This window comes from Mustela putorius, unplaced genomic scaffold (assembly GCF_011764305.1).
Source record: "Mustela putorius furo isolate JIRA1106 unplaced genomic scaffold, ASM1176430v1.1 tig00537350_pilon_pilon_pilon, whole genome shotgun sequence".
NCBI lineage: Eukaryota > Metazoa > Chordata > Mammalia > Carnivora > Mustelidae > Mustela > Mustela putorius.
The window spans coordinates 14,562,597-14,586,675 of NW_025422471.1; the positions used below are offsets into that span (position 1 = coordinate 14,562,597).

The 24,079-nt window shown below is 34.6% G+C and overlaps 1 protein-coding gene and 1 long non-coding RNA gene across 16 annotated transcripts in view; one reads left to right on the forward strand and one right to left on the reverse strand.

Moving 5' to 3' along the window:
• MEF2C (myocyte enhancer factor 2C) overlaps positions 1-24,079 on the forward strand; it is a 177,959-nt gene that overhangs the window by 15,453 nt on the left and 138,427 nt on the right. For 9 of the 15 annotated variants that reach the window (XM_013059766.2, XM_045074475.1, XM_045074473.1 and 6 more), the window contains exon 1: positions 4,930-5,331. The gene's annotated coding sequence lies outside the window, so the exon portion shown is untranslated. Of the gene's footprint in view, positions 1-640; positions 728-3,745; positions 3,764-4,929; positions 5,332-24,079 lie in introns of those variants that run through there. The other 6 variants (XM_013059763.2, XM_013059764.2, XM_013059768.2 and 3 more) reach the window with 3 other exon arrangements.
• On the reverse strand, positions 3,757-4,948 carry LOC123390429. Its single transcript, XR_006605021.1, has 2 exons — positions 4,762-4,948; positions 3,757-4,182 (listed from the first exon to the last, which is right to left on the reverse strand). It is a non-coding gene; the product is annotated as an uncharacterized LOC123390429 (long non-coding RNA).

Below are 24,079 nucleotides of genomic sequence, written 5' to 3' on the forward strand. Positions count from 1 at the left end.
ATAGTTCAACGCTGCTGGCTAGCGTAAGGTATTATTGGTAATAGAATTCATAAAGGGTACTGAATCCACACCACTAATCCTGAAGTATTTAAAACTGCCCTTTGGGCGCCATACACAATAAGCCCTTTCAGCAACTTCAGTTGAAGCTTCGTTATCCCTACTTGACAAATTTTCTTAGCTTGGGATATGGTAGATTTGACTTTCGCCTTTGTAATTCTTAATCAGATACAAAATTAAAGGTACAAAAAATAAAGATAAATATAGGCTCTTTAGATATGAGATAAAGGATATGATTAAACCTTGGCTTGGAATAACAAATCCTTTGCATATTGCAGATTCTCAATCACAAGTAGTCCATATGGTGTATACTGTGCATAGGCTAAAGCTGTACCTAAAGAATTTTTGAAATTTAGATATTTGGCACTATTTATATTAAAGGCTATAAGTATTTTCACAGTTAATGATCATTTTAATTATTTTGTTTTTAACATACATTCATTTGTTTTAAAATCAGAATTAATACTGGTGTTACTTCAGATTAGAAGTTTTAGAAATAAATTTACTTGAATGTACTTTAATATCAGCTTTCTTTAAAAAAAATGTTTTTAACTGTTACCTTGTTGTACTTACACATTTTAAGGTGCCAAAGAAGAGTTGAAAACTGTGAAGTAACTTCTATGAAAAGATGAAGTAAAGAATGGAAGGCAAATGACTGTATGTGTATGTGGTGAGTGCTTAACATTTGTTATATCATTTACCACCAAGCTAATTCATAAAGGTAAAACTGCCAAACTCCTTGTCATTAGGTATCTATAATGTAGACACACAAAAGTGATAAAGTGTGATGGCAACCATTATATGCTTTATATTAAAAGCAATACCATGCCATTTTGCTTAAAGCTCACATATTACCTTGCAGGGCCTACCTTTGCAAGTCTCTTTTACAGTTAATCCATTTCAGGGGAAGTTATGTATGTCATCTCTATTGTAACTATAAAAAGATAACATTTTTAATGCTATTGGAATTTATATCTTCCTACTTTTTATATTTTCTGAACTTCTATATTCGATTATCATGTTTGTGTTGAAAGTATTCTGGCTGAAGAACAAATACTATACAGTTGAATAATCTTGAGGGGTAGATTAATCTATAGGCTCTCTTCATCTTAGGGTGGGTTGCTGTGGCAACCGCCCCAGCTTACTTTAAAATAATTTTTTAAAGCTTACTTCAAGAGCTACACCCAGCGTGGGCCAAGCTTAAAAGCAGGCATACCCAGTGAACAGGGTTTTAGTAGACTGCTGATTTAATGTAGGCAAGTAGTAAAGAGAGGAGGGTGGAGTAAGATGGTATACAACCTTGAACAGAAATTAGAAATTAGCTTTCCTTAGAGTCAAGTCCTAAGGAGTATGCTCTCTGTAATTTCTGTGGAACTTCAATTAAATACATTGCTAAACAATTCTTTTTGGGGGGGTCAAGTAAATATATATTTACATACATAATAAAGCACTTATGACAATTATTTAATGAAGGAAATATTTGGTGATTGGGGAAAAACGTTTATTTAAATAGTATGTCAATCCTAGACATCATTTTCTCTTAAGCAGTTTGTCACCTTTTATTTAACAAGGTAGGTCCCTAGTGTCCAGCTGGCTTAAAGGGTGTGAGAATTTTCTATTTTCTAGTCATAGAACTGGAATAGATTGGAGAATTCACGTAACTCATTTAATGAACAAGCAAACTGAAGCCCTGAAAAGACACACTCAGTACTTAGGCACAAATCTTGAACCAGAGAATATAGGCCTCCTAATACCTAGTACAAGCTCCTCCCTACACCAGAAAACATAATATAACCAAGTACCATTAGGTGGTAAAGATCAGGATGATTTTGGTAAAAAAAAAAAAAAAAATCCAGAGTATTTAAAGAATACAAAGCACATTTTGTATTAACCACTTTGTGAATTACCGATGAATAATTTTAAATCTCGGTGACTTTCTATTGTGTATTTCTGCACAACCTCTTCTGTTCTGCTTCAAATATGAAGGCTCATGGGAAGGAAACTAATGCTAATATTAACTTAGGTCACACATAATTAAGAAGCTAAATCTGCTGAGGGGAATATCTTATATTTTAAAAGGCTAACTGTGATACATTTCGGATCCAAATTATTTCCAGGTATCCACAGTGTGGGGTTATACATATTCCTGAATGCTTGTACTCTCATTGATAATTATGAGTTTGTTATTAATGTTTATTATTAAATAATGCGTTAAGATGTTAAAAGGTAAAATAATTTATTTTTGAGGGAAAATCATCTAAAACTGAGGTGTACTGTGGTAAATAGAAATAATCTATAATCCATCAAAAATCATATGATTGAGTCATGTATTGCCTATGTCTATTCACTCATGTAAAATAGGCTTTTACAATTCATTACATTAATTTCAGGCATTATGGCAATAAACTTATATGTTCCTGCAAATGTTTTGCTTTGTCAAGGCATTTGTGAATCTAGAAAAAAATTAATTTCATTTTCCCACCATATATAGACATATCTTAGTATTCAAAATAACTATGCATCTTTAAATTTTTGGATTCTTTTTTTTAGAAGTTGTACCTTAAATGAAAACCTGATACAGACTATCTCCGCCATATTATTAAAATGAATTCATGGTAGTAGCAAACTCACCAGATGAAAAACAAACAGGCAAACAAATATACTGTAGATACTAATCTGCAAGAAATATTATTTCAGATGACTTTTGCTTTGTGACAGTTTGCCACGCTTTCCTATAATAAAAGCAAGAGATTCATCTTAGTTGTGCTGATAGTCACAGTGGTGATGAACCAGAAGCCTGAAGATTGTTCAGATCTGGTTGTTCTTGCCTGTAAAATCAACCTTCTCCTTTCAAGTGAAGCCTTGGGGCAGACACCTAAATGTTGACCCCACTCTTCTAAGAAAAGCTACTCACATCAAATAGCCCCTACAATGAAGCAGGGAGGCTTTTTGAATCACACTGTCCTCACACATTAAAATAGTCTAGAGGCATGGTGCAGAACTTCACAGGAAATGCAACTAGTCATTGGGTTAAACACATAGTGCTGAAAGGAATTTTTTTTAAGTGAGGAAATATCTTTAATTAGCTAGATATTTCAGTATGCACCTATTGTCTACTCCTGTACGTTCAACGTTTTTATTTCCTGAATGTATTTTCTCTTCTTCCTTTCACAATATTAAAGATTTTTAATTTGATTCACACAGTTTATATGATCTATAGTTCCACTGGCATGCAATCTTGTCTTTTCATGGTTTGTGTACTAGTTGATGTATTGTATCTTTGGCTTTACTGGGTGTGGTGTAATTGGCTAGAGAGGGAAGGTGCCTAACCCCTAGAAACCTTTCCTAAATCTTGAATATTAACCTATCTTCCCCCCACTCCCCACCCCCTGGTCAGGTCAAGTGTTTACTGGGCTTAAACCTTAACATAAGTATCTTCCTTATCAGTCTCTATTTCTGCTTCCTGTGCAGCTGAAACTCTTCAGGATAAGTGAAGTCATCAGCTATCGGATAGGGTAGCCTAATGCATTTGGGAAGTTGGTTTGGTTTACATGTTAATGCTCTGGATAAAATCCAGTAAGGTGTGGAAGAGATAGAAGTAGGAGGAGGGAGGGGGAAATCTCCGAGGAAGCTGCCGCCTCGGTAAATATTTCTAAACTGATTAGAAAGTTCATGGCCCCGCGATGAAGTCGAGATTTCAGAACTGGTAATTATTTTTATTGCTTTGTACATTACTAACACATAGTTAGTATTTCGGCACGCTTTCTGGCCCTCCAACCTTTCTGGGCCGAAAACCGCGTATTGTGGGCATGCAGGAAAAGCGCGCTGGAATCGAGTGCTGCAGGCATCCTGGACGGTGGCTTTTACGCGTGAGTAACAGGAGCGCTCGGACCAGTGGAAGAAAGAAGTGGTTAACGCGTCTCCAAACGGGGGGAAAAGTCGCTAGAGCAACTATTAGGGTCGCGCTCCTATTGGTCAGAGGAAAGATCCCGACTTCAGAAGGACTTTCCTGCTGGCTGGCTCACAGAGTCCCCGGGGAGCGAGCGCGCTGCAGCCGGAGATGGTTCTCCGAGCGTTCTCAGCCGCAGCGTGGGGAGAGCAGGGAGCCGCCGCTCGCGATGTTGTCTTCATTTCGCGCAATAAAGAATTGTCATTAGGTTTGCGTATGGCATGTGCCATTACCCCACCGTAAAACTAAAATTAGCAAAATGTCAGGAATGGAAAGATTGATTCACCAAGATGCAATTATCATTTAAAAGTGCTTGATTGAGGTACTGATGTTCAGTGATTTATTCTGCATACCATATACATAATTAAAGTAGTGTAGTGGAGTAATTTATCAATCTAGTTGAGACTGGAGGGGTGAGGAGGGAACTGCTGTATGTTTGTTTTATTAAAATGCTCCGAGGTCTAGTCCCGCCCCCCTTTTGCGAGAGTGAAACTGATGATTTCTCTAGCTCGCGAGGAGAGAGTCAACGGTTTGGGATTGTGAGGGAGAGAGAGAGACGGAGAGGAAAAGGCAGCGCGAGGCGGAGGCAAAGGCAAGGGCAAGGACAAAATAAAGGGAAAAAAGAAGGCAAGAGGCACTTCTTAGGACGTGCCGCTTAGAACCCCAAGCCCGTCTGCTCCGTTTTCCCTGCCACCCCCGCCTCCCCTCTCAATATCCTTCCACCACTGCCCCCGCCCCCCCCCCGCCTTTTTTACGCGATGTTTCAAAGGCTGCGAGCGGCTCTCCTTTTCCCATTCGTCTTCTGTCACTTCCTTCCTGGACGCAGTTTTCTGGACGAGTCTGGTTACTTTTAATCTGGCCGGCTGCTGAGAGCTACTTTCTCCTCCTCCTCCTCCTCTTCCTCCTCCTCCTCCTCTTCCTCCTTCTTTTCCTCCTCCTCTTCCTCCTCCTCCTCCTTCTCCTCCTCCTCTTCCGAGCGGCCTCGGCGCGCGCGGATGCGCGGCCCCGAGCGCGCCTCCCCCGCGCGCGCTCCCTCCGCGCGCGCACACACTTCGTCTCCAGCTCTCTGCTCGTTCTGCTCACAGTCACAGACACTTGAGCACACGCGTACACCCAGACATCTTCAGGCTGCTATTGGATTGACTTTGAAGGTTCTGTGTGGGTCGCCGTGGCTGCATGTTTGAATCAGGTGGAAAAACACTTCAAGGCTGGACGAAGTAAAGATTATTGTTGTGTTTTTTTTTCTTTTTTTTTTTTTTTCTCTCTCTTTCTCTCTTAAGAAAGGAAAATATCCCAAGGACTAATCTGATCGGGTCTTCCTTCATGTAAGTACCTCTGACATTTCTCGAGGAAATGGAAATAGCCTGGGTATTGTCTCTGAAATCTGCATCAATATATTCCACCGCACTAGGTCTATTCCTGTGCCTTTTTGAAGGCTGAAGTTGAGGTTTGTTGTGCATTCTTTTTTTTTCCCTTAATTCCGTGATTTCCTGCTCTGTTGCTGAAAGTAACTTTTTTAGATAGTCTTATCCGTTTGCCATCAGTTATTGAAATCACTCCTGACTCGTTCTTGCCACACTAGTGTGTTTAAAGTTTCATGAAGTTAGTTCACGTCATTAGCATGTTTGATATGGTGGAGTGTGTGGAGCCTGGTCGATTTTAATATTTCACAGAATGTTCTGTGACCTTGAAGTACATGCCTTAAGATTTAGCCGCTAGTTTACTGTGGAAAGATGCTCCTGTGAGTCCCCCCAATGACTCTGATTTGCTTTGGGTTATGCTTCTGAGCCACTAATTCTTGGGATTAGTTTGAGCTAAAGCATGGCTGTCTGTCAGAGTATACCTTTGTGCATCTCCTTCCCTTACCAAAGTGCTGGCTTGATAGAGGGCTTCTCAGTTGGTGTGGGCAAAAAGTAATATCCTGGCCACGTTAGTCTACATTTCACAGTTCGTATTGGGGTTCAGTATATGCATTGCTGTTCAGGTCAAGTCAAATTCATAGCTATTTAAAAAGAAACGAGGTTAAGGCACTTTAATTGCCTTCTCTTTGGACTTTGGATGAAAGTTACCAAACTCAGTGATAAAGTTTGGCACAAAGGCAGTATATATATATAGACACAACATATTGTTTATTGTATTATTTAAATGCTAGGCAAGGATTTAAATTTAATACTAATGTTATCTTCTTCCCAGAATATGGCTATTAATTCTTAAAGGAAATTTTATATCTGAAACATTTCCAACTATTCTAGGTCCAGAAGTTACCATTTTTTGGAAAAAGCTCTTTTCATCACAATGTAGGAATGTGTGTCTTTTGTATAAAATACCTTTATATGTAAATGCTGACAGTATAATAGGTAGAATCAGGCTCTCTGCCAGTTCTTTAACTGGTCCTCAGTGGAGAATTGCTTTGACACAAACTGCATTTTACTATTGTGAATCTGATACTAACTCTAATAGTTACTGTCTTGTGAAATGGTTAGTGACTGCATATATTCTCTAAGTGCTATAAAGGGAACTCCAGCCACCTCATTATATCAGTCCAAAAAAGTGACCAGCCTCTTTTTCACTGGCACCTTGCAGTGGAATTGTGGTTGCAGGGTAAAGATGTTTATATAGAGTATAATAACTCCAATCCCTAGAGACTTGGAGGGACATGGAAATGTGACCACCTGTGAACCCCGTTTAACCTCTGTATTGCATACTAAGTTTAGCTTTAAATAGATTAACAATCTCCAATTCTCCAATTTGAAACTGAAACATCTTACTTCACTTTTAATATAATACCAGTTTTGGCTAGTCTTTGAAAATGCTTAGTATGTACCAATCTGACACAAGCAGTATTTTTGTTTTTCCATCAGTTTCAGTTAAATATAATGCAGTTAATAAACCATATTTTGTCTCCCCGTGTATGCATAAAAATTACTAAATTAAAAGAAGTAGTTTAAAGCAAGTAGATTCAGAACATGACAGGTAAAATGAGATATGCCTATCTAATATCCCATCTCAAGAGGAAAAATAATCTCTAAATCAAAAATCTCAATTTATTTGTTGGAAAGTACATTTGGCTATATAGTAGACTACAAACTCAATTTTAAAAGTTTTCATCAAAGCACACTTTAAATTCAATGTTTAAAATATGATTCCCTAGTCATGTTAAGGAGACAATAGTTGGCAGTTATCTTTTCTTCAAGTTTTAATAAACTTTATAAAAATTTACGGTTATTTGATAATGTAATTCACAAAGCTTTGGAGTATTTGTGACATATTTTCCAGACTTCTTACAAAAAACAGTATTTTCCTTTACTCATTAATTACGCGATTTGCATTCTGACTTCCGTGTATGCATGTCAAAGACAATATTAAAGACCTAACTTTTATTAAATATTAATTGGTTTCTTAGGTTTAAAAAACAATGAGCACCTTCTATTAAAAAGTCAATTTTTTACCTTTCCAGAGCTGTTCATACTTTGAAAGTATACAATCACATATATCATTAACTTTTCATAATAGAAGCATGTAACATTAAATACATGAAATTTAAATAACAAGGACCTTACTGCACCTTGCCTCTTTTCTTCTTTATAAACATACTCAGTTTTCAGAATTTGAAATGGTTTATTCCTATAGTGAAATGGACTGTTTGTTGATTCAAAATTGGATACTGAAAAGTCATCATGTTTTATATTTTTCAGATTTCTATGTATTTCTTCCTTGGCCCTCACTTTTATACTGAGTCAATAGATTGAATAACAGTACAACTATATCTTTCCAATAAATGATTTACTGTATTAAATTTCTTTTATAAAATGCTAAGCTAAATAACTCCTTGGCATATGTTAACATTATATTTCAAAAGTTTCTTCTGTTTATTGTAGAATGTTTTGTGGTTTTATTTCCCAATGCTGCATGCGGTATATTTTGAGTCTATGAAATCTCAGAAAGTAACAAAAATGGGGAAATATCTGTGCAATAGCACTTGTGCTACATAATCACCAAAAAAAAATAGTTATTAAACAGAGAAACCTGGCTTCAGGGACATGATTCAAAACAATATGGGAGAATTTCCTATGCAATTAAGGGTTACAGAATGGACTTTAGAGGGATTATCACTAAAGTTCTACTTTCTTTCAAAAGCACATCCTCAGAGAACACACCAGGCAGATTAATATCTAAAATTTATAAAAATGCACATATTCATTTTATGAATATAGTGATTGCCTGGACACAATGAAAAGATTTAATCACTGATGTTCACTCTGTGTGCTGCATGTGGAAGGATAGGTGATTAAGATCCCCGACCTCAGCACTGTACCTTAATCTCATGGGCGCGTGGACTGCCCTGCACTCAGTAAAGCCTGACTGTTCACCGAGATCTGTCATCTTTAGGAAATCAAACCAGATTACAGAGGCAATTCACAAAACCAGGAGCAACAACAGAGTCTGTGCACCTTACAAAAGGCGGATTACGCAGTTCACATGTTATTTTGATAGGTCAAAGATAAAAGCTGATTGTTGAGGAATGGCAAGACTCTCCAATTTCAAATGATTGCCAGATAAGTATACCACAACCCTGTTGCTTCATCGTTATGAAGAGCCATTCAAACAATAGAAAACTCAGTTTTCAAGTGACAGGCTTTCAGTAGGGAAGTAAGAGAAAACATATCCTTTGTGTGTGTGTGTGTATATGTATACATATATATATATATATATATATATGTATACATATATATATACCTTCATCGCTTAAATTTTTAAGTTCCATCACTTCTTTATGAACACACATCAAGTTCTGGCTGCTTATGTGAAGCAGCTATCATAAGGTTTAAATGCAGTAGGCATTTTCAGGGGCGTTCTAGAGAGCACAAAACAGAATTTGCCAGAAATAAAACCTACACTCATGGTATTGAATAACTGAGCAGAAAATGCATAGTAGTCAATAGCCGTTATGTTATTCTGTTCCCAAATATATTCTTCATAAAAATGTGTAATTACATAGTTATGAATCTATACATTTAAAATATATCTTGATAGGTGTTTATTGGTCAAATTATATGTATTTCATGAATGTGATGTACAGATTATTCTTTACAACAAAATATGATGTTTTGAGAGTTTATTTCAGAGAATCAAGTTTTGGTTTACATAATAACATTTTGAAAACCCCAACTTCTTACACATCCACTCTACAGTAATTTCTTGCTTCTTTAAAAATTGAAGTCCTTTTTTACCCAACTGATGCCTCCTAGTGTTTCACACAATAAAACACTAATGAGTCACCCATAAATGTAAACATTGCATTTTCATTGCCTACATTTTCTGTGATACATAAAATTAATATTTATGTGTTTAATTTTCTGTGCATTATTATAAGATAAGAAATTCTATTGAATGAGATGTTTCATCTGAGTGGATTTGTGGCTCACATTGCAGCTTTTCTTTGACCATAACAGTATCTTACTAAGTTTTAATAAGTTTATTACCTTCAGTTCCAGTTTATATATTCACTGTTTATATTCACTTATTCTAAGTGAAAACATAAGCAGAATAGTAGAGCTTCCATTTTGTAGGCCTGGAAACTGTATAGCTGAGTTTGTCGGGGAATGCCTAAAGAACATATTGCAAGGGGACTAACCATCCTATTTAAACATTAAAATATTTTAAAAGATATAAAAATTTGCCAACTTTATGTCTTTATATCTGCAGATTTCTATGTGAAATGGAATAAAGAAAAAGAGTTTAGGAAAAATAAAAGTAAAGATAAATGCATAGATTTCCCACAAATATGGAGTCTATCACTTTATTAGAAAATAACAAAAAACGTGCCTGGTGAGGGTATTAGTCTATACAATAGAAGGAAGACTCGTTAGAATGTAACTTCTCATGATCAGCAGGTTGTTTTAATGAGGTAGAAGTTAGTGGATACCAACTTTGGTGTGAGTTTTCTGTCATTAACGTCATGGGCATAGACTTTCAATACTTCTGTCCTGTGACAAAGACAGCTTTCTGCTTGTACGTATTTTAGATGGATACTTTAGTTTCTGAATATTTTTTCTTTAAAATATTTATGAAAGGGAAGAGGCATTCCTCTAATAGGTCTAAAATTCAAAGGATACACTCAAAAACCTGTAAAATTTGTGGGCCTCTTCCTTAGTTGTCATACAACATACATGTGCACAAAAACAGTGACACATTTCTTCCACTGACACTTACAAGGGGTCTCAGCATCCAAATGTAGATACTAGAGTGAACATAGTTCATTTCTGTTATCTGTGTGTGTATCGTTTAGTTCTCCTGATTCAAAACACGTATCATTTTAACAATATTTGACTCTCATTTAAGATTTGCTAATTTGGTCAATAATACAGTGCAATTCTGTGCATGTTGGACACATTTCAAAGAATGTAAGGGGGTGTGTTCCTTTCATTTAAGGAAGCAAACATGGAGAAAGGGGTGGACTTTTCCCACAAGAGCTAGATTTCTTCCCTTGGAGAATTGAAGCAAATATGCAGTGTGTAAGTGAATAACAGCATGAGAAAGAAAATAATTTCTAATAGTCTGATGTAGTTAGTGAGCAAAGAAACTGCTAGGTTTTTTTAAAGCAGTTATTATTGATAACCTTTCTCACACTGAATGTTGAAAAAGTCTATGAAAGTTTATAGTTTTAATATTAAGTAACTTCTGTAAAGTGCACTGAAATTAATTTTGCTCAAAACAAGAATTTAATAGTAACTATTTCACAGCTATATTGAGGCGTAAAAGAAGTAACAGGAGCTAGAAGTACTCATTCCTTACCTCTCTCTTTCAAGAATAAGTAGATAACATCAGTGTTCTTATGTTAGTTGTTTTTGTCTGTGCAAGAAAAATAATTAAAATTCTGTAACAAAGAATAGTGGTGTAAAAAATATTATAAAAAGATTATCCAATATAGTATTCTCTCTTATATTTTAACATTAACTGCAAAAAGAAAAGTCATGTTACTATTAAGTATGGAAATTATACCTGTTATATAAATTCATATTTTGGTCAGGTGATAGTATCAGTAATATTCATTTGTCATCACCATAATGTATTTTTTGTCCATTGTCATTATATTACCCAAGTTAAATCTGTATATTTATTTTTAAAATATAGCCAGTGTAAGCAAAGTTCAAAGTACATAGGAAGAGAATCTTTTGAGGACATTATAAAGAAAATTGGTGACATTACAAGCGATAAAAACAGTAAACCTATTACGGGCAGATTTCTGCAGGAATCATTACTCTTTAATAATGCAGATGTTATACAGACTTTATTAATTCTTAATGTTGTAAATTTTAAATGAATGGAGCAATGTTGTTCATCCTGCAAGTGGTTGCGATTCATGTAGAATGACAGTGCAGATCTTCTCGTAATGATTTAAATGAAGTACCTTAAACTTGTTTTTAGAGACTGGAGAAACTGATCTCTGAGGCAGTCCCTGGTAAGAACCTGCTTTTTCTAAAGAGCATCCTGAGCATGGTCTGGTTTTCCTCTTGTTTCTTGTTGTCATAGATAAGATGCACATGAAGAATTCATAAAAATTGTTCTCAGATACTGTGGGTCTCTAGCATATAGGATTTAAAACATGATAGATATGGTCTTTTGATAGAATGAGAAGTGTTTTTTAAAATAGCTATAGCTACCTCTCTTTTTTTTACACATCTATGATTTTCAGCAAGTTAGAATGATAGCGCGAGAATGCATCTTTTTCTGAACCCCGAAGATAGGCAGCTTTGGCTTAGATATGCTTATTTATTTGCAAAATTAAAAAGTAGATTTACTAATGTAAATAAGTGGAGACAGACAGGAAAATTAGTCTACTATTTAATAGAGTAAACATGATTTTCTTTTAACCTCCTAATTAATTGTTGACCATGCATAAGGTGTGCAACCAAGGCTTATTATGGAAGACCAGTATTATTGCTTAATGTAACATGAGGCACTGGGATTTCTTTAAAGTAATTTCGAAGATGTGATTATTTAGCAGAAATATTCACTGGAGCATTTTATTTTTAGAAATCATGGTCACACAAGGAAGCCTTTATAGGACCGACTACCTAATTGCAGTCAAAAATCTCTTTAATGAATGAACACACACACACATACACAGAAGACACACATTTTAAGAAAATAATGGCCTTATATTTTTCTTTATATCTGAACAGAAGGTACATGTCTAAGCAGATGTTTTAAGTTATATCCTTCATGTAGGTGAGTCTGTAAATGTACCATTTAACTTAAATGGCTTTGTGGGAAGGTAGTTTGAGGAGTTTAAAAAGGAAAAAAAAAAACCTCCAGTTACTATAGTTTCAGCTCGCTCTTTTTAAAAACAGTAATTACACTCAGGATAAAGAAAGAAAAATAAACTCTTTTAATTCTCTGTAACATCCACAGTTTCTGAAGTAGAGCCCTGGTATATTTTTATTTCTGAATATGCAGGGCAGGTACTGGCAACAGAGCTGCAGAATGAAAACTTCCTGGCTGCAGACCAGATACAGTGCACAGTGCCACATCATAAACTTCCCCTCTTCTGTCTCGGAATGATTTCAGCCCGAAGTAATGTCCTTTTTTCCCCTTGCGTAGGCTAAGGAACAGAGGGCCTTCTTCCTGGGCAATCGCTTTGGGAAAGGAAAAGCAGAACGTTTCCCCTCTTTAACTTGAAAATTCTGCCTCTTAAATCACTAAGACATTAACTGCAAAGTGGATTCAGTATATTTCCTTTCTCTTCCCATAGTGCAGTGTAGAATGCATAAAACAATAGGTGTAAGATAGAAAATGAGACCTCTTCCCAACCCCTCCTCCAGCACACACAGGCCCAGTCAGATATCTGTATTTTCTTGTTTTGCAGAGAAAAATATAATGGTTTCTTTTCAATAAGGCCTGTGCATTATATTCCAGATATGTTAGGTCATTTTGTGATGCAAATTAACGTGGGGTGTTTTTTTGTACTTATCTGAGGAAATAGCAATGTTCTACCACAGTATGTGGCACTACAGTAATTTTTATTGATAAACACTCATAGTTTTAATGATTACTAGGTCAAAATACAGAGTACAAAGAGGGAGAATATGGGTTTTAGTTTTCAGATTTGGTTTATGTTCTTCGTTTCAAAAGTACAATGTAAGTAATGTGCTTTTTACATACAAAAATAAATCAACTTTTAAATATTTGCATTAATATTCTTTGCATTTGAAACTTTAGTCTGAAAACTCATACTTCTCCTTGTAAAATAAAAAAAATTGTTATAACTGTCTTTAATTACCAATTACATTTTCAACCGATGCCAATGTGATTTTTAAATATCTTATTAAAAAATAATTTTTAGCAGCCATGGTTCTTTTCAGTTAGTAGCAGAATTCTTATTTGTATAAAGTAGACAGATTATGGCCAGAACACCTCTCTAAAACTAGCTTCCTCTTGTAGAAATGTATGAAGTCTTAAGTAGAAAATGGTACTATGTAATAAAATATTTGTTCCAACTTTATTTTTAAACTAAATTGATTTAATAGTATACAAATAGTACATAAATGTTAGTTTAGTCATTAACCCACACAACCAATTATTAATTGCCTGTATAAAAGTAACCAAGTCAGACAGTTATATGTAATTTAATTTTATTTCTCTTTAAAATAGATAAGAGATCATTTAAATTAATTTTAAATACCTAGCAGCTATTTTTCTCTGTCTGCAAATGTTTCCTAAAAAAAAGTATCAAGAAATTATCTTAAAATGTAAAAGGTAGCTCATAAGAGCATGATCACAATGACCTATTCTTGCCAAAGGTGTTATGAGCAAAGGCCCTACACCTGGCACACTTTAAAGGCTCCTTAGCAAGAAGAAAATATGTTAAACTTTTTTTTTTTTTGCATGTGATAATATATACTTAAGAGTTGGTAATTTTCTGACATTCATTGTTTACAAAATTAGACAGTCTATTTAAAAATCCAGTTTCTACTTTTAAAACTATTTCATTTAGGATATGGTATGAGACTTCTTTATCTTCTTGGGATTATACCGAACTGTAGGGTAATTTGAATCACCACCACTCAATAAATATTGTTAGACATATTGTAAAGTTCAATTGTTTGATATGTGTACTGAATAAAAGATTTTAAATAGAAAATGGATTGTTTTGCCATTTAAATTATAAAACTGTACCTGATTAAAATATGAATCTCTTGGAGATTCCCTAATCCACTGAGCCACCCAGGCGCCCCTTGGAGATTCCCATAGTAGGTAAATCTCTGGGCAAAAAAATTAAAAATTTTAAACTGACAACCAGTAACTTACCAAGTACTTTTTTAAGGAGACTGATTTCTATTTACATATGAGGAGTTTCGTTGAGTTTTGGGTGGCCTTGTAGTAAGGGTTCTATGGTTGAGAAAGGAGGTCTTTTCACCCTTCTTCAACCGTTCGTATGTTAAAAACATATAAATCCAGTCCTAATTCCATTAGGATTATTTTTCTTAATTAAGTGAAGACTAACAACCTGCTTATCTAAAAAAAAGTTTGTCCATTTAATCATTTCTAGTATTTATCCGAAGATGTCTCAGAGTCTTGTATAGGTTATATAGGTTAAAGGGGGGAAAATGATGACTTTTCTTTCACATTTCAGTTTTTCTCCCTTTACATAAACCAAAAAGAAATTCCTATGATGACATTAATAGATTTGTAAAGGACCGGGTAAGCTGCTCAGTCCCGTTGCTTATTTTCTTATGGACCTTTGGTTGAAATGAATGGTCATTGTCTTTTTTAGGACTGTTAGATCTTTCTTGAGTTAGTGTGAGCTCTATGTAATTTTTTTTTCCTACTCCCATTTTATAGCTTCAAAACTTAAAGAATTCTTGACTTCATCCTTTTTTTCCCCCCTCAATTTTTTTTTTGGGGGGGGGATTCTCTCCTGAGTTCTCTTCTTGCTTCAAAACATTTGGTATTGTGATAAAGCAAGTATACTTTCAACTGGATTTGACTACACATGAGATTGTAGAATGTCTCCTTAAACTTGAGAGATTGATGTGGTTCATCAAGCTCAATGCTATGTCATGTCTAAACACTGATCTTGAAACAGCAAAGGCTACATGATGACACCTTTGTAAGAAACTGCCGACAGCTTTAGAGTCAGTGGATGGTATATCTATAGCAAAGATGCACAGTGTTGTAAAGTCTCAGGAGGTGTTACAGTTATCGGACTCGTTGAACCAAATTACGGCTTTCATAATGTTTGTGAAGTGTTGGGCCGAACTCCAAGATGTGAGTGTGTGTGTGTAAAGGGCGGGGCAGGGGAGGTTTAAGTGGAGGAGAGCAGAGAGAGTAAGAGACAGAAAGATTGAGATGAATGAAAGAGAAAGAGAAAATTGGGTCTCTTGATTCTCAAACATAAAAAGTTTGAAGACCCAGTGCCATATTAATATCATTTGTTTAATTACACACATATACACATATGTGCTCCTTAAGAAGAAGGCCCTAAAGTGATAGAGAGTAATGGTTAAGAGTAAGAACCAAAGTGGGTTCAAAATCCAGCCTCCCATTTATTGGTTAATGGATTTAGGAAGGTTATTTATCCACCAGAAAGCCTCAGTTTCAGCATCTGTAAAATGGGGATGGTAATACTACCCACCTTTTAGAGTTGTTAGAATGAAACAGGATGATACATTTAAAAGCACAATGTAAGTGGTCAGTAATTAGCAAATTATCATAGCACTATGCTATGTTTTAATCATTTTATCTTCCTTCCAATTATGACCACTTAGAAATGCTTGACGGGATAGTTATTTTGAACTTTTTTTCTGATCATACTTTCATAACATTAAAATCAGGTCACTTTGAAGACAAGTCTAATTCAGATGCTTTTGGGTCAATGTTAATGGCTACTAAGAACAATATAGTTTTTTCTCCAAGAAACTCAAAACCTTTCACAGATCAGATGTTGTTAAAGATCATATTATTTTTAGAACCGGAAATGGGACCCAAGAAACATAACAATTCATCTATGAGTTTTAAAGGTCATTTATTGAAAGTTCTGAATTCCAGATAGATCATGGCTTAGTTTTGATAAAAACTCAGTTTGGATAATGAGTTTGATGTACATAGAGTTATTAGGTGGTTTTAACTGTAAAGACCGCCTCACCAAGAATTCTAAAGGTTTTTGTTTTTTGGGGTTTTTTTTTTTTTGTCATGGGTTTTTTTGTGGTTTTTACATTAGTATTATCCACTTTTGAGGGCTACATTAGTATTCTTTATTTTTTTTATTATCTAATTTTTTATTACCCAGTTTTGATTGCATGTGGAGACAGAATTAATTAATGAAGAATAAGGATCATTTTACTCAACTTTCTGTTCCTTCACAGTCACTCTTGCCTATAATAGGTATTCTAGAGACAATCACTGAATAAATTAATGACCTGTATTTATTTGTAAAGATAAAATATATTTTTAATCAAATAGTTAAAAATAAGTAAATGACATTTCTATCATGCTTTCTTGTTCCAAATTTAAGATATTATTTGTTTTAATTATAGTTTATCAACTTTGAGAGGATGAACAAATGAACTTGAGTATTTTTCTACATGTGAGAAGAAATATAAAGTAGTACAGAAAATGCAGATTTTACCAAGAATTACACGTTCTAATAACAAAAGTAAACAAATTTGGGTTGGATGTGGGTGAAATGGGACTATTTCTGGTCTCAGCATCTGTTTACCACTTCTTTGCTCAGCTTTTATATTCACTTAATTTCTGGAAGAAATTCATATTTTGGATGACAGGTAATGTCGACAAGGCTTGCCCAGTTTAGACAGCCTGTGGAGTATTAACCACTTAGAATTATTCTCACACTCAAATAATGCCCCTCTAGTGTGCACCTTGCATTTCAGCTTTCTTTTCTAGTCCTGTTTTAATGTAGGGCTAGAGTGCTCAGTGCAAGGAATACTTGCAGAGTGGACTTCCCTATGGTAAAACAGCATGGACAGCTCCCAACTCTGCAATCAAGGATGCCTCTAAAAGCTTTAATTTAAAAATAATAATAATAATAATAAGTCTGCATGAAGATGATGGAGCCCTCTAAGGCACATGGGCTTAGAGAATTATTCCCATCTGCAACCCCCGCCCCCTGCTTAGTAGCCCTTTCCAGGGTTATGATTACTGGAAAATGGCTGTTAATCACCAGATTTTTTTTTTTGACTGCAGCTGCTTCAGTCAGACTACTAATCTATTAAACAACTTCGTCTCCAGTTTAAAATTTGCATTGTATACTGTATAGAATAAATTTTCATTGTAATCAGAACATCCAAGAGAACTTCCTGATATGATTTATAGAAGCACATTTGTTTTTATGGATGGACCTCTAGTGCCATTGAGCCAACTGTTTAAACAATACTGTGGTTGATCAGCATAGAATAAAATATTGTAGCACTAGTGAGTGTAAGCAGCATTTACAATAGTCACATTTGCAGAAATTCGGATTGTGGCATCTCTAACACTTGGCAGTGTAATACCCATATAATTCAAAACTTAACCTAGATATTTAAAATTTGACTTCAACCTGAAAGGGTTTTTAGAAGTTTAACATTCTTGTACCAGACTGTGGTAGAGTGGTTTGGCCTCTTTTCTACCCTAATGCTTATTACATTTGCCATAATTTGAAGAAATAATCTAAAACCTGAGTCAATATTTGCTGTTAAAAAAGGACAAAACAGCTCTAACTTACGAAGGACCTTTTAAAAACACATTCTTATATGTAAAATTGACAAGCTACAAGAGGTGGTTGGATGAAGTTCATCATGTTGGAAAGAATGTTTCAATTAAAGTTGAGCACTTTCTCTTCCAGGTCTTTTTTTCTCCGTTTTTTATTTGCTGTGCCAAGGTATCCATGTGCGTTTTTCCACTGTCATCTGGCTCATTCCCAGCAGATGCACACAATCTGTTCTGCTGTCACTAACAGGGTTCGGTTTATGAAAAGAATGTGTCAGAACATGCCACTATAGTCACTTTTACAGGTTTTTTTTAAGAGTAACTGAGAATATATGCATTGCCCTAGTTTTATTGTACTCAGCCTTTAAGAGATTTCTAAGAAACTTTTATAATAGTCATAGACCAAAAGCATTCTTCTAAACATATTTTTGACCAAATATTTACTTTTTATTGAAAATAAAATGGTTAAAATTCATAAACCTCTTTAATGATGAACGGAATGTATTGTATTTAAATTTAAGGGTAAACTTTTAGAGAAATGTTTAAAATAAAACAAAGATTTTTACAAAAAAACAGATTTCCAATTATCAAATTTACCTCATAGTCATTACATACATACCTTATACTAAAAACAAACCTGCTTTTCTACTCTAATCAAGATTTATTTCAAGAATATTGTGATACACTGTTTAGCATCATAAATACCAATTATTTGACTTGAAAGATAATACTGGTTTCCTTAAGTGTTTGACATTGTTAAATTAGACCAAAAGCAGTTAAACTATTGAATTATTCTTATTCTGTATAGAGACACATTAAACTGTATAATCTCAAAATACTGTGACATTTTTCTCTTGAAGATATTCACATCATTCTAAATAGGTAGGTGAATATTTCTGAACTTAATTTTTATTGATTAGGGTGTCTCTATTCCTTTCCACCATTTTAAATAAAAATTCAGTTGTTGTCTTCATAGAAAACAATTTCTCTGGTTTTATACAAATAAAAAAAATCTAAGCAGTGGAAACCTGCATTCATTTCTGAAATAAATGAGTTAGCACAATTTGAACTTTTAGGTATATATGTGTTGTAAGTATCTACTACATATATATATATATATGTATATACATATATATATATAAGCACATGCGGATAGATAATGGACACATTTACTTTTTGTATACAGATCATGCTATTTATATATCTCCCAGAACTGAAGATTTAAAAATGAACCTAAGTGCCAATTTTAGATTTTTTAAACAATTTTTGATATGAAGAGCAGTTCAGAGTTCAGGAGAATTAAATATTTTTTAATCAAAGTTATAATTCACTTGAGCTAAAAATGAAAATACAGAAGCTACATTAACAAGTGATCACTTATACAAATTAAGCATTAATTATACATATTTATATAGGAAAATTAGTTCTTAGATTTCTGCATAAAGAGAATTTATGAAAAATATTTTAAAGCATAATTTGTGTCAAAATTTTCTGATTACGAAACTGATACATTGTCACATGGACAATGCAAGCAATATAAGTTAAGAAGCTTTTTTGCAAACACTTTGCACATTTAGCAAGAAAATAATTTACTTAGAACTCATTGGTTCTGTTGTCACATCATCTTGATTAATTGCTAAATAAATTTTCTGTCTAGAGTTGTATTAAATGATTGTTGTAGGAAGTTTCCATAATACCTAAAGAAAGAGTAATCCTGGTTCATTATATTTCAAATATAGCAATGTAATCTTATCTATCTTGTGTTGATTTTGTAATGTTTTCGAGATATGAACAGGGCACATATATTTAAGACAAGTAATAAAGGACAGTTCTGGAGTTCATGTTTTCCTGGCAGCATTTTAATTTATCCATGACTTTATATGTCAGATAACTTTACTTTTTGCCTAGTCTTGGTACTTGAATTATTTTGGTTTTGGTAATCCTGAATGTTTGCCATTGGGATAAAAACACTGCTATACACCAGGAATCACGGGTGGTTAACTAAAAGAATGTTTGGTCAATTCCCATGGGTTGTCAGAGCTTCTTCTCTTCCCAGAGCCATCAGTAAGTGGGGCTGGGAAGAATTGCTGTTGCATATTATAAGATGGTAGATTTGGCCTCGCTAACTAACTTGCCAGTATTAGGACAGAAGTCAGGGATTAGAGAACAACCAGAATCTTTTCTTTTGCTAGAATTTGATTATACATACGATCATTTGGAGACAAAACTCCATGAGCAAACTTAATTATATGTATTCTGAATGACTAATCCTTAAAGTCCTCTATCGCTCAAAGTGTAAATACAATCCTAAATTTCATTCGGAATGAAAAAGGCTTGCTCCTTTTAATGGGATTCACAGAACTAAAGAACATTTAGAATATGGTTTGCCCTGTGAAATACTTTTAAATACCAGATCTTCTGAAAAGGTAGGCTCTTTTACTTAATATGCCTCATAAAGAAATAATCTGGGGGCACCTGGCTGGCTTAGTCTGTAGAGCATGTGACCCTTGTTTTCGGGGTTGTGGGTTCAAGCCCCACATTAGGTATAGAGATTTGTTAAAAATAAAATCTTAAAAAGAAAAAGAATCTGATTTTTTCCCTAATTTTATATTTAAAAATTAAGGGAAATGTGGTTTTGAAAATCAAATTTTTCCTGGTTCTCTAGGAGGTGAACTGTAGGGCCAGTTTATCTCAAAAACTTTTTTTTGTTGTTTCTATTCTTTTTTAATTCAAAAAAATTTTTTTTTAATTTTGCCAGTTGCCTCAATTTCTGACATGGGTGCCACCCTCTTTTGTGGTTGGGAGATAATTCTTTCTTTGCATTTGCTTAGTCATAGGTCTTTTGGGGGTAAAGACAGATTATTTTTGTGAAGTTGTCCCCAAAATATGTATTATTCATAGACTAAGAAACCCTTCAAAGAGTCTCTCTGCACGGGTAATGATAGGTTGGACTACAGTGACCAGAAGGCTCTCCAGTCAGCTTTCTTTGGGGAATTTAAAGACAGTTGTATCCTTTTTCCATCTGCATCAACATATGTTGACCAGTTGGTTTTCAATTCATGCTGGCTTGGTGGTTGGAAGTAAGACTGATCTTCTATAAATATATTGATACTTTCAGCTGTGACTTAGGAATTCCGCTTTTACCCAGCATCACCACTAAAGGTATCATTAATAATTCTAATAACTTTTATATGTGTAAAAGGCATCTATTATTAATTTGGAAGTAATCTAATTACAACTGTTTTTAGGTAGTAATGATCACAGCTAACATGTTCTTAGAGTTTTATTGTGTATTTGGGCATGTTCTAAGGCCTTGAGGCTTTATATACATTAACTCATTTATGAGATAGGCACCGTTGCTATCCTCATTTTGTAGATGGAGAAACTGAGGCAAACAAAACAAACAAAAACCAAAAATCTAAGCCATTTACCTCAAGTTATCCACTTTGTTAATGGCAGAGCTAGAGCTTCACCCAGATAATCAGCCTCCAAAGTCCACTCTTATATCCAGTAAGCCAAAATCTCACATTCATGATCTCAGCAATTAGGTAAGAAAAAAAAAATGACCTAACTATAGATACTTAATTTTGCATGGCATCTTGGGGAAAAGTATTCAGGAATCCCAGATCGAAATGTTCATAAACTACATTTATGAGATATGTTGGTACTGTATTAAAGAAGCAAATTAATTCTTTGTCTATGATACATATATTGTTAACCTGGAAGGAAAAAAATGTATCTTGTCAATTATTTGATAGATCTTTTTTTCACAAACAATGTTTTATTCTTATTGGTGAAAATCTGATTTTTTCCAGTGAAATGTGAGCATCTAGTTTTATGTTACCCACCTCCAGTTTGCTTCTCAGTTTTTGAGCTGTTTTGATTTTTAATCTTTACTTGCAGGAATCATGTAGTTTTAATTTAAGAATGTGAGCTGTATGACAAGAGTTTATAAATGGATATTAAAAATTTTTAGGAGTTAGCCTATTAATTAGTGCAGATAGGTATTTTGGAGAATTTGAATTAGAGCATACCTTTTAACTTATTTGTAGTTGAAACAGAAAACAAACAATACTTTAAAACCAGATAGAGATATGAAATAAATACTGACACATTAGAACAACTTCTATTCTATTTGAAAACTAAAAAATGTTATACCAAGTTTATTTATCCAACACATGGCTTTGAGTTTTGGCTAAATATTTCTGTGTTCAGTAAAATACATTCTGAAAAATGTAAAGGGATCAGTTTTAGAATTTTTATTGTGAGGAATAATACTAATTTCCTTTTCTCTAATAAGCAGTTTTCTTATTTTTTCAAAGAAGTATTACCATGCTCTTGACTAGATATGAGGATAGAGAGGTCAGAGGTCAAACTGGACTCAGATTCACCAAATGTATACACTTTAGACTTCAAAATTAATAGCCCCCATATCTTTTCAGACATGGTTTCCTTGCCAAATTTCCAATGTATTTTAGTAACTGCATTTGGTACCGCTTTATTTCACTGTTGAAGAGAATCAAATGCTATTTGGATTACAGTACAAACACCAGAATAACCTCTGTTTTCTGTATTTTAAAATGCTTTTATTAGAAATATGACTTGAAGATTTGGGAATTAGATGGGTGATTTGGAATTAATTGGTTACAGTGATAAATAGCCTTCCTGTCATTTTATTGTGCCCACTGAAAGGGAAAGGTTTGTGTGCTTTATGCAATGTTAAGTGCCACTGGTAGTGCTCAGTATTCATCCCTCTCTTAGTAATGAAACCACCAAGCTAGTTATGCCTACTTCCTAATGTTATTTTGACTACAGTTATTTGAATTCCCTCCTAGAAACTTTGAACTGTAAAGCACACTCTTAAGACTTAATGAAACAACGGATTTATATTTAGTATCCATTTGAGTTCGAAATATACAGGAAACAAGTATTCACTATAAAGGCCCGGATTACCCAAACCTGAGGAGGAAGTCTTAGCTGTTGGATAATTCTATAAAAGATAATTACATAAGGTTATCAGCAATATTTCCGGAAGAAGATTGTGATATAATTGATATTGCATTTCAAAGGCCTTTTAAAAATTTTTGATCAAACAAGGATTAAAATCAGCTAACAATTTCTTACAAACAGAAGCCATTCAAAAACTGAGTTGAAATTGATCTTGTGTATATGTTAAGTGACAGAGTCCTAGGTGTCCTTTATACAGTTAATTTAGTGCAGGGATTCTCAATCCTGGCTGATGAGCATTTGGGGAGATTTTTTTTTGCAAAGACGTATACCTGGGTCACATCTCCAGATCTGGATTATCTTGGTGTGCTGTGTGGTCATTGCTGTTTTTCAAAGCTGCCTGGGTGATTTCAATGTGAGGCGTGAGTAAGAGACACTATTGAGAAGAAGATAAATGTGAATTTTGAACTTAGTCATAAAACTCCATGCATCCCAGAAGTTAAAGAAACAAATAAGCATATAACTCTGTCCATAAAATGTCTGTTGCTCTTTTCAACATTTCCCCTTGAACATCAACTACAAATTAATTAATTAATCTGCCAGTACATTCAGCAAGTGTGTCATGGGAGGTGGCTTGCTAGGTGTTAGGGATACAAAAGGGAAAGATGGAGTCTCGGCCTTTGAGGAATTCAGTCTGATGAGGGAGATGAACATGTGAAGTTGCCATTATGAGTGTAATGTGATAAATGCTACAATGCCGGTATGTGGAAGGGATGTTTCAGAGATAAAATGTTCAGCTTTTTTTTGAGAGATGACTTCTTGGTCAGGCCAGTCTTCAGTAGAAGAAAAGGACACCTAAGGTGAATTTCAAATGAGGAGTCAAATCCTGAAAATACCCTGGAAAAGGGAATTTTTAAAATTCTCTCCCCTCTGAAAACATAACAATGTTATGAATTTTTTTGTATGACCTACCATATTCTTTTTGCCTCCCCATTTGGAGAAGGTGCCCAGGCCTTGTCCAGGAATTTAGGTTCTGTTTCTGTTGAGGACAGCTGATGAAAGCTATGAGGATGGTAGTGGGAAGAACCTAGCTAATCCCCATTCCATTCTCTGGCATGACAGAAAACCTCACGGTTATGGATCTCGAGGTAACTTGGAGGACTTGCTCCTGCTCCACTCCCACTTGTGCCCTATTTCCTAGACACAGCTGAAAGGAAGGATGGTCTGATCCAGGCCCTCCCCTGCAATTCACTGTTTTGACAAGGGATGGAACTAAGTCATGAATGAGGGAGAAGGGCATCAGCCGTGAGGTACCACCACACAGATACTTTATACAGTGAAGATTCAACATTTATCTTTTACTTAAATTGATTTAAAGAAAACTTCAAGTGATATTTATCTTTTTTTCCTTATTCT